At 37.5% G+C, this 16,813-nt stretch overlaps 1 protein-coding gene and 1 pseudogene across 1 annotated transcript in view; both read right to left on the bottom strand.

Annotated features, from left to right (window-relative positions):
- LOC149204609 (glutathione S-transferase U15-like) overlaps nucleotides 1–16,813 on the bottom strand; it is a 144,434-nt gene that overhangs the window by 116,111 nt on the left and 11,510 nt on the right. The gene's annotated exons all lie outside the window — the stretch shown is intronic.
- Nucleotides 12,163–12,953, bottom strand: LOC149204610 (glutathione S-transferase U17-like; annotated as a pseudogene).

Below are 16,813 nucleotides of genomic sequence, written 5' to 3'. Positions count from 1 at the left end.
ATCCTCTTTGGTAATCATCGGACTCTTCCTCAAGAACTGTCTCATTTGCCAAAATAAAATTCTTATCCCCTCGTTGAGCTGGATTCTCAGAGTACTCCTCATCTTCAGTGATGTAAATTGGCATGTCATCGGGCATAAAGAAATGATTTTCTTCCCCAATCACATTCTCCTCCTCTTCTGATTCCAAACCAAGTACAACATTCTGTTGTAGAGGTGTCTGCACTTGTTGCTGCACTGCTTGATCTTGGGCTCGCTGCTCTCTTTGTTTGATCCTGTATTAGCGCTGCTGCTGGCCACGAAAGTTAGGATTTATGATTTGTGGTTCAGACTTGTCAAGTTTCGGTCTATCAAGAATTTGTTCCACCTTTCGAAGCACCTAATCTGACGAGGAAGACTCTTCTTTTATTGTGACTTTCTTTTCAGCTCTTGCTCTAGCTCTCTTGGCCAGCAGATTTGCTTCAATGCTGACCGCAATCTTCTGCATGTCTTCCAAAGTAGCTGTATCTCTTCCTCTTAATTGGTAAGCCATATCAGTGTTAAAACCATCTGGAAACTTAACCAAGGCTAGGCCCATGGGTGGCTTTATATGATCAGGGATTGCATTGTAAACTGAATTGGATCTAATACAGTAATCTTGAACAGACTCACCAGCATTTCCTTTGATGTGCTCATACTCAGAAATAATCTAAAGGGGATTTTTCTTCACTTCCCAGTGGTCTAAGAATTGTCTCTGTATATTGGCCAATGTAGTGATGCTTGCAGCCGGCAAGGCCCTGAACCATTTCCTTACTTCACCACCAAATGTTTGTACAAAAAGTCTCATGGTTACATTTTTTGCATCAATCTCATGGATATCAAAGAAATCCGTCATTCTGTCCACATGTTGCTGAGCTGTGACACCGTGAGGAGTTTCATCAAACAAACAAATTTTTCTTTGATAATCGGCGAGCATATCATCCAAATTTTGAGGCAGTACAAGAGGTGCAAAATGAGCAGCCATTGCTCTTGGTGGATTTGCAATCGGTCTTGGGGATGTTGGGGGAGTAGGTGGAGCTGATGTATGGGAGGTATGAGAAGGTGTATGCGGAGGTGAAGCAATCTTGGCTATTTTAGGAGTAGAAGGAGTAGATGGAGGCAATACTACTGCAGATTTTTTTATCAGAAACAGTAGGTTGCACAAGAATAGTAGGAATGAAAGGAGGTTCGGTATGAATTCTTGAACTAGACGCAATTGCAGATGACCCAAGGGTTGCAGAAGCAGTCTCTAAGAAATCAGCAATATTAGAAGCTACAATTCTATTTTGGAGCTGGTTCAAAATATAATCATCAATGGACTTATTGGCCCTTTCAGTTTCAAGATTTCTAACAAACTTATGATTTAAGGCAGTTGAAGCAATGACACTTTCAGATTTGGTTTCAAACAAAGACAACTCAAACTACTCATCAAATTCAAGATCCTTAAGATACTCAAAACCAACAGGACACGATTGAGCTTTGAACATGGGAATGATAGAAATTCCTTGGTGAATGATTCTTGGAATAAGATTGGGATTTTCGTAGACAGGAGGGGGATCAGGATCCGTATTTGCTCTGGTATGTCTTCTGGAAGCCAGTGTGTTATTATTTCTAAGAAATCAAATGGACATTAACAACTTGTTCAGCCTAACAATTCCTAAACTTACCATCCAAAAGCTTAGAAGTCTCAGATGTACTGGGGTGATCTGCAAGTTAGATACTCTGTTTATAAGACTAGACTGGAGATTGACTGAAGTAGCATTTATCTACTTGCGCTAATGCAAAGCAAAAGCGTTTCGAAGGCTACCTGGCTAATCTTCAGGCTCCGTCTATAGTTTATAAAATGAAGAATTCCAACAAACAAATAATTTAGTTCCCCAGTATGGTCACCACTATGTTAGTGCCTAGATTTACCTTAGGCTGAAAAGTGTTGGGACTATGGACACCACATATCTCCACAATGGTATGATATTGTCCACTTTGGGCCTAAGCCCTTATGGGTTTGTTTTTGGGCTTTACCCCAAAAGGCCTCATACCAATGGAGATATTTGTTCATCCTTATATACCCATGATCCTTCCCACTTCTACCACTTCTAATCAATGTGGGACTTTGTTCGTATACTCAACAATCCTCCCCTCGAACAAAAGACCATCGAGCCTCCCCTCAAGCCATCCGCAGGATTCTCTCTACTCTCTACCAACCAGGATTTTCCGCTCCAATGCGTTGGACGCACACGCCTTACATGGTAGCATCACCTATCTCGAGAGCTTGCTCCATCCCAGGCAACTCCTCTTCACCGTGTGTTCCCCAACACGTCCATGAAGAATCCGGAGCACACCGCCTGTTTAACCGAGCTCATCCACAGGCTTACGGGGGCTCACCATCTTTGTTCGGCATTCCGAGGATTCATCCACTTGGGTAACCTCGAACTTGGCTCTGATACCACTTGTTGGGACTATGGACAACACATATCTCCACAATGGTATGATATTGTCCACTTTGGGCCTAAGCCCTTATGGGTTTGTTTTTGGGCTTTACCCCAAAAGGCCTCATACCAATGGAGATATTTGTTCATCCTTATATACCCATGATCCTTCCCACTTCTACCACTTCTAATCAATGTGGGACTTTGTTCGTATACCCAACAAAAAGGTAGGATCTAGGGCCAACATCAAATCACGCTCAGCTTGGTAGCTAGCCCTACGAGGTCAAGAGAGGGCTCTCTCTGGGTCAATTTCAGCAAATAATGATCTATGGGGCTTGAGATGACTGAAATATCTTCTAATTTTAGGCTAGGTATATGTACAAAAGAGTTTGGTTGAATTAAATAATGTTTTGTTGGCTCAGAGGGAAAGGCACATTTTGGGGTGTGGGGATTGAGGCTCAGTTCTACAGAGATCTCGATGGGGCAAGGTAGGCAATCGTTTTGGCACTTAAATTTTAGTGAGATGGATGGAAAAGACAGGTGAGGTGTTGAATAGGGAAAAAGCAATCATGAATCCTCCCCAAATAGCTGAAAACATCAAATAACTAAAGCAAACTTCAAGTAGAGCATTGCACTTTCAATGAATTCTACTTACACTCTTGTTTGTTTAGTTTAGAAGAAATAAGATAGATGATGCAATCACATAAACAAATTCACAACTACAAAGAGAAGCACTGTACCAAGACAAATTTCCACATGAATCCCAAAGAGTGCTGCAAATCCTAGTCTCAATTCCTTAGCCAAAATACTGAAAATGAATGTACAATGAAGCTTAAGGCATTCTCAAGAGTCCAACCATGCTAATGACTGAAAAATAACATAATATAGACAAACATAGCTCATCCTTGCCTCTAGAGGTCGAGCTCACAAGTTTAGGGGCTAATCCAATTGATTCTAACTGAGAACTAGAAACTAGGCAACATAACAGCCTGCCTCTAAAAACAAGGCAACTGATTCATTTTGTTTCAAACAACCTTTAAATTGATGAATCCACCTATACAAGTGAAAATCTAACATATTTACATGATGATCCATCAATTTTCATCAAATTACATCATAAATTTTCCATTAGGAAAGTGAAAAAGTCAAACTAGGCGAAGTTAGGCAAAAAACAGAGCAAAACTTGGTCAAACTAGCAATTTTTCCTCTATGCGCTGCGCCTGATTCTCTATGTGTAGTGCCTATTTGGACCCACTTTTGGAGGCCTTCTCGATGTCCAAATGAGCTTTAGGTGTGCTTGTTGGAAAGGTCTTCCTATCTACTTTCCAACCCATGTTGAATTTTTCATTTTGGCCTCTATTTGCCCCTCCAAAAGTCCATTCTCCCAACACTGTTTCCTGTGTGTCAAAATAGGGGCAGTGAGGTTATTTTTTGAGTGTTTTTGACCTTTTTGAGGGCTCAAAACCTGCCCAAATTTCTTGGCCATAGGTAGGCAAGTGTAATTTTGCATGAAAAATCCAAAAATGCTGAGTTTTTGAGATTTGGAGGCCTCCAGCAAAGCGAGCGCCACGTAGCGTGTCGCATAGGATAAAAAAACATGTTTTTTGTGCCAAAAATTTGCAAAAATGCAAAAATTGCTCCAAATTTCAAGAAATTTGGGCTAAGTCTTCTCTATCAAGTGCTGTGATGGGCCAAGGAAGCCTCAGCCAAGATCTGAAGTCCTTCATCCTCTTTTTTCCTCCTTGATTCTCTCTTCAACTTTTCTTTCAAATTCCCGATTCTCGCTTGGCACACCAAGTTCTGGGAAAAGTAATGATATGACAAGTTTCTAAGCATATTATTCTCATTTATTTCCTTCTCCAGCTTCCTCTCCAAATGGACATTGACTCTTTCAAGCCATGACTCCCTATCAGCATTGATCTCTTGCTCCAATGAAGTGAACTCCACCCTCCTCCTTCGGGCAGCTTGGCAGTTTTGCCGAATGTTTTGCAACTCCATAACCACCTGCTGATCCTCAAGCTGTTTATTCCTCTGCTCCAAGTACTATATAGTCCATTGGGCTCTATCCAAATTGGTAGACAAGGCATCAATGTCTGCCTGTTTCTCCTTAATTATCTCTCTAAGATTTGCACTTTGCGGGCCCATATCGATATCATCATCCTCAATGAGGATGAAATCAATGTCCTACTCACCTGATGGTCCTTCGTCCTGTAGTGGCCTCTTGCCTCGGTCCTGAACCTGTTGTGTTGATGAAGAAAGCGAGGCCCCTTCCACCCCGGGTGGAGATAACACTCACTTTGTTGCTGCAAACAACTGTCTAGTGCCCCTTTGATAAGAGATGAACACCGGCACACTAGCGGTCTCATGGCCCTCATGCTAATAAGAAGGTCCAACTATCTCATGCCCAGCCTCTGAAGGTCCCTCTGAAGCTCTGAAAAACTCATGTGAGATGAATTCATCCCAAGTGATGTCCTGTAAACCAAGCTAATGAGCGAGCACAATTTTGATGAGAGCAAAATGATAAATATTGTTGAATTGCTGTTGAGGGGTCTTGTGCTGCACAAGAGTGGTCATCTTCTCTATGTTTCGGCATATGAAGTAAGTAATGTTCATCATCTGAACCCGAGTAAAATGCATCAGCAACCTGATGTGATAAGCATACAAGCGGGAGAACCGGCCCTCACAGGTGAAATACTTCATGATGATTTTCATTAAAGGAGCATATTCATCCTTGAGGTACTGAAAACGAAACACTCTCTTTAGCTGTCTTAGAAAACCGAGTTTGATGTATGGTTCATAGTGTTGCCGGTCAATTTTCTGCCTCTTGTTCCATGGTTCTCCAATGTTTGGTATGCCGGTTGCTAATGAAATTGTTTCTGGTGTTAGTGTGAAAGCGACACCAGAAAGAGTGGCTTGATCACCATGTAAATGCAACACAAATAAGCGGCCCAACTCATGATGAAACTGAATATTAGCAACCTTCTCGCAAATTCATAACATGACTGATGCTGGAAACAAAAAATGGCAAGAGGGTAGGCCTATAATTCAATAAGAGTGGTTGGTTCCTCTCTGATATGTCTACCACCTCTATGAGGCCTCCTGGGTGCATGTCCCTCCATGGGTGAGTCACTTTGGGTCTCCTCTTTATAATCATATGAAGGATCAGATGCCATAGCTGCTGGTAGACAAGCTGCCTTAGAGAAATAGGTGATGATGTGTCAAACTATGTTGGACTGCTTTTTGGTGATGTGCTTGACCTCTGTCACCAAGGGAAAACAGTGAAATGAGGGAGTATAAGGGGAGGGGAAAATAGTGGATTGTTGGGATAGATTTAGTTAGGGAAATATGGGATGTTATGGGAGTTTTTGTATAGGATTAGGGTTTGGGGTTTACATTTGGAACTTTGGGAAAGGGAACTTGGGATAGGGGATTATTGAACTTAGGGTGTAAGGGAACTTAGGGGAATAATGAAATCAAGGGACAAATGGGATAAGGAAGTGATGGAGGAATGATAGATTTGGTAGCAAAATAGTTATTCAAACCCTAGGCAGCAAGTTTCTTAGAATGTCAAATGGTAGGGTTTGATCTTATTTTTTAAAAACAATTACCATTATTCAACCACCATGATATAAGCACCAAAATTGGTTAAAAAACAATGATGGAGGCTCTACCTACTTGTCACAAGGCAAATCCGTGCGATTTTTGGCGATTTGGAGCAAATGCTAGCAGTTTCGGGCTCTCTGGCTATGTGCGCTGCGCATACAACCCAATGCACTGCGCCCTATGTATGCGCCGTGCCCTTGCAAACTTTCATGGGATCCTAAGGCCCAATGCGTCACGCCTAGTGAATGCACCGCACCTCCTGCCCAGTGCGCTGCGCCGGTCGATTTTCACCCAAACTCACCCAAACTTGTCACTCACTCACAAAAATCGTTTTTTATTGCTTCTCTTTGCTCTTGGAGTACAAATGAACTTCAAACACTTGGAGGAATGATTTATACATGGAGCTTTTAAATTTATTTTGCCAAAACCCACTTTCATAATGTTTTGCAAATGACTTTGTCTTCAAACTCTGTTTTTTGCACTTTTTTCACTTCATTTGAGTTTTGTAATGAACTAAATGACCTGAGCTTTGCTTGTCTTGTAGGTGTTGATGCTTCTGTGTCTAAGGAAAGAAACCAGGGTGCAGATGAAGGAATTTGAAATAAGGAAAACAAAACTTTCATGATTTTTGTACAATAAAAACTAAATACTCTGTTTTTTCCTCAAAACATTGAGGAAAAACACATTTTCGAACACTTGGTGATGAAATTTATTAACGTTGAAACCTCCTCATGGCCTGCTGGTGATTATTGGACATTTTGACACATTTTTTGACAAAACCCTAATGAAACCCTAACCCTAAAGACAACCTTTGCAATTTTCAGGATAAAAAGGAGACTGTATATGCTTTTTTTTTAATGAGCAACATGAGCCAGCAGGTAGATAACATGAGGGAAACTGTAGGAATGTCACTACCGTCAGATGATCTATGTGCCTAATGGAATGAAAATGACTGAGTGGGACACCTAATATGAAATGCAACAAGAGGATTTGATCTCTGACGGAGGGATGAAAATATCGACTCTAACAGATCCCAAAAAGATAAAGACCATAATGGAATGGCCCGTGCCAAAGGACGTGGCAGACATAAGATCCTTCATGGGACTAGCAAGTTACTATAGGCAGTTCGTGGAAGGATTTTAGAGACTGGCTTACCCTGTCACTTCCTTGCAGAAAAAACGAAAAACTTTTAAATGGACCGCAGAATGTCAAAGAAGTTTTGAACAACTCAAGCATCTGCTCACCACAACACCTATATTAAGTATAGTTGATCCGGGTAAGGACTATGTAGTGTGTACAAATGCGAGTAAGGAAGGGGTAGGAGGGGTACTGATGCAAGAAGGAAAGATAATCGCCTATGAGTCTAGGAAACTAAAAGAACATGAGTAGAAATATTCAGCTTACGATTTGGAGTTGGCAGTTGTTATTCATGCCTTAAAAATGTGGCATCACTATTTGATGGGTAAAAAGTTTCTATTATTGACGGACCATCACAGCTTGACTAATTATTTTAGTCAGCCCACTTTAAGTGCTAGAAAAGCATGGTGGGTGGATTTTCTAAGTGGTTTTGACTTTGAGATTAAGCTTCTGAAAGGGAAAGAGAACCCGATAGCGGACACTTTAAGTCGAAAAATTACATGTCACTATGATATTTCTTGCAGCGAGGGGTGAAGTACCTTCGATGAAATGATTAAAAAAGCAGCAGAACAAGATGCAAGATATCAACAAATAAGACAGCAAGAATTCAACCAGCAAAGAACATCAACAAGGATATGCTATGGATGCTGATGGCATGCTGTATTATAAAAAAAGGTTGTATGTGCCCAACCAAAATAACATTAAAAGTTTGATTTCAGATGAATTTCATAGAAGTCATTATGTTGGGCACCTGGGGTATCAAAAATGATTATTGCACTCCGGAAGGAATATTATTGGTCAGGGATGAAGAAAGATGTGGCTGAATACTTAACCCATTGCCTGGAATTCCAACAAGTTAAAGTGGAACACCAACACCTTGCTGGGTTATTACATCCACTACCAATTCTGGAGTGGAAATGGGAAACCATCTCTATGGATTTCATAATAGGATTACCCAAGTCAAAACAAAACAATGATTGCATCATGGTGGTGGTGGGCAAACTAAGCAAATCAGCTCATTTTATACCAATGCAATCTACTTATAGAGCTGTGCATATTGCCCATATCTTTATGCACAATATTTTTTCAGCTGCACAGGTTATCAAAAACAATAATTTCTAACCATGACGTAAAATTTACATCGGTCTTTTGGAGAACTCTATTTGGGGAATTGGGAACTCAACTAAATTTCAGTACTGCTTATCATCCTCAGACTGACGGACAAAAAAAACGGGTGAAACAGGTTGTGGAAAATATGCTAATATCATATGTAATGTAGCAACCAATGAATTGGGAAGATTATTTTCACTTGGTCGAATTTGTGTACAACAATGGCTATCATATGTCCTTGCAAATGAGCCCATTTGAAGTGTTGTACAGATGAAAATGTCGCACACCCTCAAGCTGGGGTGGACCAGAAGATAGGCTGATGTTAGGACCCGAAATGCCTAAGGAGATGGAAGAAATGGTCAAGAAGGTACCGTCCAATTTAAAGGCAGCCCAAGGCAGGCAAAAAAACTTTGTTGACCGGAAGAGGAATTTTAAGGAATACCAAGTAGGTGATCATGTGTATATGAGAATTCGAGCTAAGAGGAGCACATTACAATGGAGTGGGAGTGCCAAGCTGGCACCGTGGTTTTGTGGACCTTTTCATATCTTAGCAAGTTGGGTCAGTGGCATACCAGCTCGCTATGCCAAGTCATATACAGGTCCACAACGTCTTCCATGTATCGGTATTAAAAAAATATGTCTATAACCCAAATCATGTGATCAGCTGGCAGGACATATAGGTAAGAAAATATCTCACGTAAACCAATCAGATTGTGGCTAAGAAAGAATAAAATTGACTTAAAATATTGTGTCTTTTAGGTCAAGCTAGAAGGACAAATCTTGGTCGAGTCGTTGAATATACTCAATCGGAGAGAAGTAACGCTGTGGAAACAAGCCATCACCCAGGTTAAAGTGCAATGACAGCACTTTGGGCTAGATGAGGCCACCTGGGAGGATGAACAACTCATGAGAGAAGCTTATCCAGGACTGTTCATGGTCGGAAAACATCGGGACGATGTTTGATTTCAGGAGGGGGAGATGTAATGTCCGCAAGAAAATGTAAATATTTCATTTTACCGCAGTAAGAACAAACTGATTATTTAGTGTTATTACCTATTTTGAATTGAATAATATTTTTAATTATTGAAAATGAGAAAATGGTTTAAGTATCAACAGAACTGGTGACTTCTAGGAAAGGGAAGTTAGAAAATATAGTTGCTAGAAATACAACCCTAACTACCTCCCCTAACTGGAAAAGGCTTCGAAAGAAAAGGAAGTGGGGAGAGGGGAAAACTGCGCTGTTATGACAAGCAGGAAAGAGGGAATGGCCATGTCTAGTGATGACCAGATAGTGATGCACTAAGTGCGAGCAACTTGCTGAGGACTGTGGTCCTGCAAGTGAGCTAGGGGGGATATTATGGTCCCGAAATACGAATCTCAAGGACGGGTGGTTGACTAGAAGTGGGAGAACAGAGGTGATCCTGGTCTTTAGAGAGTTTCATAACTACGACATTCCATGGAAGTGGAAACTACTGGAAAAGACACTCTGTAGCATAGAACAAAAGAAAAAGAATGTGTTTTACAGTGTAAGAACATTATCTAGTGGTATGATGAATCTAAAGCCCACAATAGAGATATTACTTTTCTTTACTCATTAAGTATCAAGAAAACAAGCAATAGAGTTAAACTTAATTGGAACTATTCGTTTAAATATTTTTATTACAACAGCAGTTTACTTTCAGTTAAATTGAAACATTTTGGTTGTAGGAAATACTTGCATATGTAAATGACTTAGGAAATGGAAATTTCTAATCATGGAGCCATTTTGGAAAATATTTAAAAAGAACTGGAAAACATATGCAATTAAAACATTCATGAATTTTGAAATAACCTAGCCGAATAACCGAAATGCAGAGAACATTTTAGAAGTTGGACGGATTTTCTTTCTTAAAAAAAAAAACAAAACCATCATGGCAGAGAAACAGAGAACCATTTTTATTGTCCATGTATAGAACTGAACCTCAAGCAGAGAATTTAAACTAAGTTCTTCCTAAGAGAATACCAGTGTGCAATGAGGTAAGAACCAAAAGGCAGTGAGATTGACAACCCCATTTTGAACCTCGGAGAACCGTAGAGTGCTGAGGTGAATTAGAGGGATTCATTAAGTAGTTTTTAGAGACTTACTTACAAATCCCATAATCCTAGTGGGAGTCACACTTAAAAAACCCAGACCGGTCCAAAATCCCCATTTAGTCTACCCGACGGAATTTAACTTCAAAGCAAGATGAATGAAAAAGTCAGGAATTACTTTGAAAAGAAAACAGAGACAATTTCTATTCAGAAATAGTACAGAGTAGAGTAACTAAATAGGAAAAGAAAATAAGCGAAAGGTCAGATTCAAGGCAACGCTTCAATAATCAATTCTAACCATTCTAAAACTGTACACATCCAGGAATACGAAGTTCATGAACATCTACAGAACGACAAAGATATATATGTATAAACCAAAATGAAATCCTAGATTTAAGTGACATTCAGAACCATGACTTAGAACATAATAAAAATCCCACGTGGTTTGTGACTCCAGGAAGCTGGCCAAGGTGGCTCAATAGTTCTTACCATAGGGGCAAAACCCTCCCTAGAATAAGCTTAACATAACAAATATGTCCATGATCATGGTCTCTAGACGAAAACCTGAAAATGGAGGACTCTTGAATATACAATTGAGGTACATAACATGCAATTCTTAAACCCTTAAGGGCATTTTCTAGAAAAATAGTTAACTTAAAACAGAGGAGAAGGATTAACCTTATTGATATAGAATTAAAGCTCTAGCTTCAGTACCCAACAATATACCAACACCGAATTAATATCAGGATTGAAGACCCTCATACCTAGTAGAAACCCTCGAATGGTATCTCTGTTAAAGTTAGCCACAAAATCCATTCGACAATAGCTACAGTCTTTGGACCCGTCGCCATGATTTCCTACAAAGGACATACACCGCAAACAAGGTTAGAGTTCAGGTTTGCCATAACTCAAAGAAAGTTCATCCAACTGTTAAAAAAATATATATATATATATATATATATATAATGATACAACAAACCAAACTGTTACTAAACTCACCCGAGGTACGCTCGCCGGGATAAAATACCATGATCCGAACCTCTAAGAACACCCCTTCTGCAACTAAATCCTGGAACGATAACTGAGCGAGCTCGCAAATGGAAGTAGGAAACGGAGCAGGAGCCAAGGAAGCATTTGGAAAGTGAGTCATCATTTCAACACAAAAGGAGGTGTATGACACTAAAACAAATCCAGTCGTAGGATCAACCTTCAGTCTATCCGCCGTCGATGCAACGAGGACCCCCAGGTGACAGTTGTCGCAGGACGGACCTGCCCGTGCCATGTACCAAGGAACAGAGCAGGCAATTAATACAGAACCAGTTAATCGGAAAGGCAATGCATCAAACTGTAAGCTGTTATGTTTAGAGAAATTAGAGGGTTTGATTTTCCATGGGTCCGGCAACAATATTTGTGGAGGGTGAATCTAATTGCATGGGAAATAAATGAGACATCACGAACACATAACCCAAAACGATATTCTAAGATTATTCTTACAACAGAGTCATGTCGTATTTACTCAATTGTATCCATTTAATAAATATGATTTAGATATACCAGTGCAACTTTGTAATCGACATAATTGACATACTTTTTAATTTTTAGTGTTTTTTACTGTAATTTTTTACCTTATGTATCAACGAGAGTTATGACAATTACCTACCAATTCTACAGGAGTATAAACTCAACTGATACATAAATCCCACATTCTGTCTCACAACATCGAAACACAACACACAACAAGACCAATAACAACACCTACTATCTAAATATTATTATTCGCTATCCATCAACATCCTCCTCCCTAATGGCCAGTGAGTGGTGATGTCAACTTCGCTCTCGCGGACATAAATTCAAATAACTTGGCCTGATCGGGCAATGCTTTTTTCACTTTGTTAGCTTTACAAAATTTGTCAGCCCATTCACTTAATAGCAACGTTTTTTGTTTGTCGATTAAAAGTATATTGATAACCTTATCGACCATTTGGATGGTTACCAATAGCGCGCCCAATGCGATGTCAACCAACCCTATCCCATCTCCCCCAAAATACACTTTTCTGGTACTTCACAATACTTCCTCCAACAAAAGAAGGTTTGTCACTGATTCTTCCACCGCTTTCTGTTGCTCATCACCCTGGCCCCTAAAAGCTCCTAGAATACTTGGAACGACCTGCAGCCACTAATACTTAATATTAGACATGGAAATGCAAACCATTATTTGAAACTTTCAAAATGCAGATAACTAACGAATGCATGAATTACCTTATCATCTATGAAGGCAGCCCAGAAGCGGCCAATTGCTCTGTCATATGGATCTTTGGGAATTATACTTGGAGCTTTACTATCCCATGCCTCCTCGATATACTGCACAATAATCATGAATTCACAAACAGGCTTCCCGGTGTGGATGAGCACCAGAAACTTCTTGTGAACAGGGTTCGATTGCAGTAGCAACTTGCTCCTATTTTGAATGTCCTCTTCAATGAACTGATAATGGATCCCTTTAAGACCAAGTGCTATGTAAACCCACACCACAAAAGCACTATAACCAACACCTAACAACTTCACTTGCCCCTCTTCTCCAGAAACCTCCATCGCTATGATATAAATTTTCCAATTATCCACATATGATATAAATTTTAAATCGATTATATTTTTTTTAATAAAATTATATTTCTAAATTTTTAAAATTTAATGCAATAAAAGATTGTATACAATTTTAATTATTAATATATGTGACTTCAATTATTTTTTTTAAATTTTATATTTAAAAAAATCTAAATATATAACACCAAAGGGTTCAAATCAATGTGAAGGATGGTATCTTTAGTAAATTTTTTCTAAATGTTTTGATCTCTCTTTGAAATAGATTTTGTAACCAATAAAGCCACATAGCTATAGTGGCTTAGTTTAATTATTTTAAAAAGTATGAACCAATTGCCACATTTAAACGAGATCTACATTGTAAATACTCTCATCTTAGTTTAAATATAACTAAATGAGAGTAAAAAATGAAACTTTCATTAGGAGTGATTGAGAGAGCTATAATCATAATAATGAGTAAAAGTTTTGGAAGTTGAACAATTATAATGTTGTTAAATTGAAACATTTTCATACTTTTATTTAATATGTAAAACCAAGTTTCTTACATAGTCACACAAAAATGTCTAAATTGGAATATCACATGTTACTTATAATGTACTTAGTCAAATTGTTTTTCATATTTATTTACAATTTAATTTTTATAATTAGAAAAATTAATACAACTTGAATCAGTATTTGTTTTAACCAATAATTGTTTTAAAAATCGAGTCAAAGTAACTATTCTTTACCTTAAATTTCAAGCAATACAAATTAATTATAAATTGATTAATTGTAAATTTACTGTAATAATAATAAAATTGACTTATATAGAAATTAAAAAAAAAAAAAACATGAAATATCGCTAAGATATATCTAAGAAAAATTAATATAATAGTGTGGAGTCTATTTATCTTTTAGTTTTTATTATATATTTATGTAAAATTAACTAAAGGTTTTTAAATTTATATTTTGTTGTAAAATGATAATTAAAATTAACAAAAAAATAAATATAAATTTAAGTTTTGAATTACAAATATGTTGTATTTTGTTGTAGAGTTTTCTCTGTCTATGTTACATTGTGGTCTTGTATCAAAAAGCAATGCTTTTTCTTAATGGTAAGTTGTAAGGATAAATAATCATTAGTAGATTTTATTAAAGATTCCAATGGCTTAATACTTGTTCCTTTAATAACTTCAATAATTATAATGCTTGAGAGTACCATATAAGGTGTTATAATTGTTAAATTGCAAGAGCAATTTCAATGCACAAAAGTTTAGGTAAAACATGAAAGGTGAGATATTAATCGAAGTCTTTGTTTTCCATATATGTAGAGAAATAATTGATATTAATTAATACTTTAATAATGGACAATTTTGAAAGTCTCTTCAGAAAATACAATTAAAGAGAAGAAACATGGGGTGTCATTATATGGTCATGCTTATAAATGAAAAATTTCCAAGCTTGGTTTAAATTTTAGAGAAATTGCGATTAAAGGGAAAAACATGAGGTTATGATAACACGGTCATGATTATGATTAACTTTTGATATAGATGGTAAAAATTTGAAATCTAACCTTACATTAAGGAGGTGAATCAATATTAAATACAATAGTTATATACACTTATACTATAATTATGAAAACCACTAAATTTATTTATATTGTTTATTTTATGTTTGACTTGTAATTTCCCATACATTTCATCAATATGTACTTTATCTATTAGACTATAGATAATTGGTTTATATAAAAGAATGCTCAAGTCAGAACCAACACATTGTAACTTATAACTTAAACCAATTAATTTTCTAACTATAACCATATTGATCTTAGATTCTGAATTTACTGTACATTTTAAAAGGAAATATGTGTGCCTGTGTGTGTGTGTGTGTTAGATATGTTATTAATTATATGTACATTTATTATTGGAAAATATAAACGTTTAATTTATAAAAAAAATTATAATTCATACTTATACATAAAAATAAAAGTGAATATCAAAAATATATAAAACCCCAATATACCTTGAAATTCTCAAATTAAATTTTTAGCATGAAAAAAGCGATATATTCATTCCAAAAGAATACATAAACATCATAATGCAGCAACATATATCAGTGATTCAGAACTAATATGAGTTCATTGACTCGGTGATCAAACATATTGTTGTCATTTTTAGCTATCATGTCTATATGCACAATTCTAAACATATATACATAAATGCAGAATAGTCTAATAGTTCCCTGTTCGGTATGCAATTCTTGAAATAAACAAAATATTATGTATAAGACACTACAATGATTTATAGAAATAGACAACAAAAAGCTTGTTATATTCCATGAGTAGAAGAAAAATATGATTCAGGTAGAAGTGGAATTATCCTTGCACTGGCAACACCCCGACATCCAAGCAAAGGTCCACCATCTTGATCTCGATATGCATCCCATCCAACTTTTCCAGTATCCCTTGCTTTGAAAGTCCATCCGTAGCTTGATTGAAATCTCAACCAATATGTTGAATCATAGAGTCATTATGATAATTCCAGAGATCTGTGATTTGTTGTAGCCATCCTTGTAGAGTAGGTTGGTATATTTTTTCATGTCCCCTGACATAATCAATGATAATATTGGAATCTCCGTATATGTGAATTTTACGAATGTTCAAAAATTTAGAGAACTAGAGTAATCCCCATAATGCCATAGCTTCTTCCTTACCTTTCTTGCCATTGCTAGCACCCCAGTGGATCCAAAAATCCTGAACTGGTGAATGAAATATCAAGAACCCACATCTGAATCTACTTCTTTGTGATGCTCCGTCAAAGAAACCAATTGGATAATCAATCTTCAGAGAAGATGGATTTTGTTTAATTTTTTTTTATCCCATACCAGATTTAGTCCAATGGACTGTATTTCTCTAATGTGCTCCGGCACATGTGCAACACTCTCTCTAAACTTTTTAAAGATGATGTTATTCATCCACCTCTAGATCTCCCAAACGAGAATAGGAGGAATATTGTGCCAAGTAATATTTTGCTCGCTCCACTATTGTAGGCAGTTAGAAATACAGGTAAAATGAGTGTATTGAAAGCCAAAATCTCCACCAAGTTTTTGCCAAATATGAGTAGCCACAGGACATGTTAAGAATAAGTGGAGATCGTTTTCCTATGTATTCCTACAAAGCACACATATCCCCGGACCATACCAATTTCTCTTATGTAGGTTTGCCCAAGTTAGATTTTTATTTTTCGAGACCAACAAAGGAAAAGAGTGATCTTAATAAGAATTTTAGTTTTCCAATATTTAAAGAACCAACTTACCTCTGGGTGTTGAGTCTCCTAATGACAGAGTGTAAGATATGTGCCCGCTACCATGACATCCCCTCCCTTCATTTTACCTATCTAGGTGATCGTGTCCCTATCCACATCGCTACTAATTCTATCAAGTTGCAAGTGTGTTCGAAGCCTATCCCATTCCTGTACTGGATGTCCATTGAATCCCAAATCCCCGGCCTGCTTCTAGATGGGGCATCTGCCATGCCATGCCGATATAACCTGTTCCTAGAAGAATATGCCGCGATAGTTTAATCCATATATGAGGCTATCAAGAAACCTAACAGCAGCTTCGATGCCTAGAATTTTGTCCACATAGATAAAAATGCGATGACCAATTCCCAATTTCCAAGGGAGTAGCATAAGAAAGTAGTGACAAACTTTAGTAAAACTGAGACATATAGCTGAGCCCGGTTTGTTATCGATACTGCCCCTATGCAGCCAAATAGGAAAATCAAGGTCCTTCAGGTATTTGTGTCTAATGATCATACCCCAGGTGCCTTCCCCAAATATCCCTCTCCATAATGATTTAAGTAATAATGTACA

The sequence above is a fragment of the Pinus tabuliformis genome, chromosome 1_2, assembly GCF_031772625.1.
Source record: "Pinus tabuliformis cultivar Carrire ecotype Pingquan chromosome 1_2, CPIR1, whole genome shotgun sequence".
NCBI classification, from domain to species: Eukaryota; Viridiplantae; Streptophyta; class Pinopsida; order Pinales; family Pinaceae; genus Pinus; species Pinus tabuliformis.
Note: the sequence above shows the minus strand (reverse complement) of the source record. Positions and strands in the feature narration are given on the sequence as shown.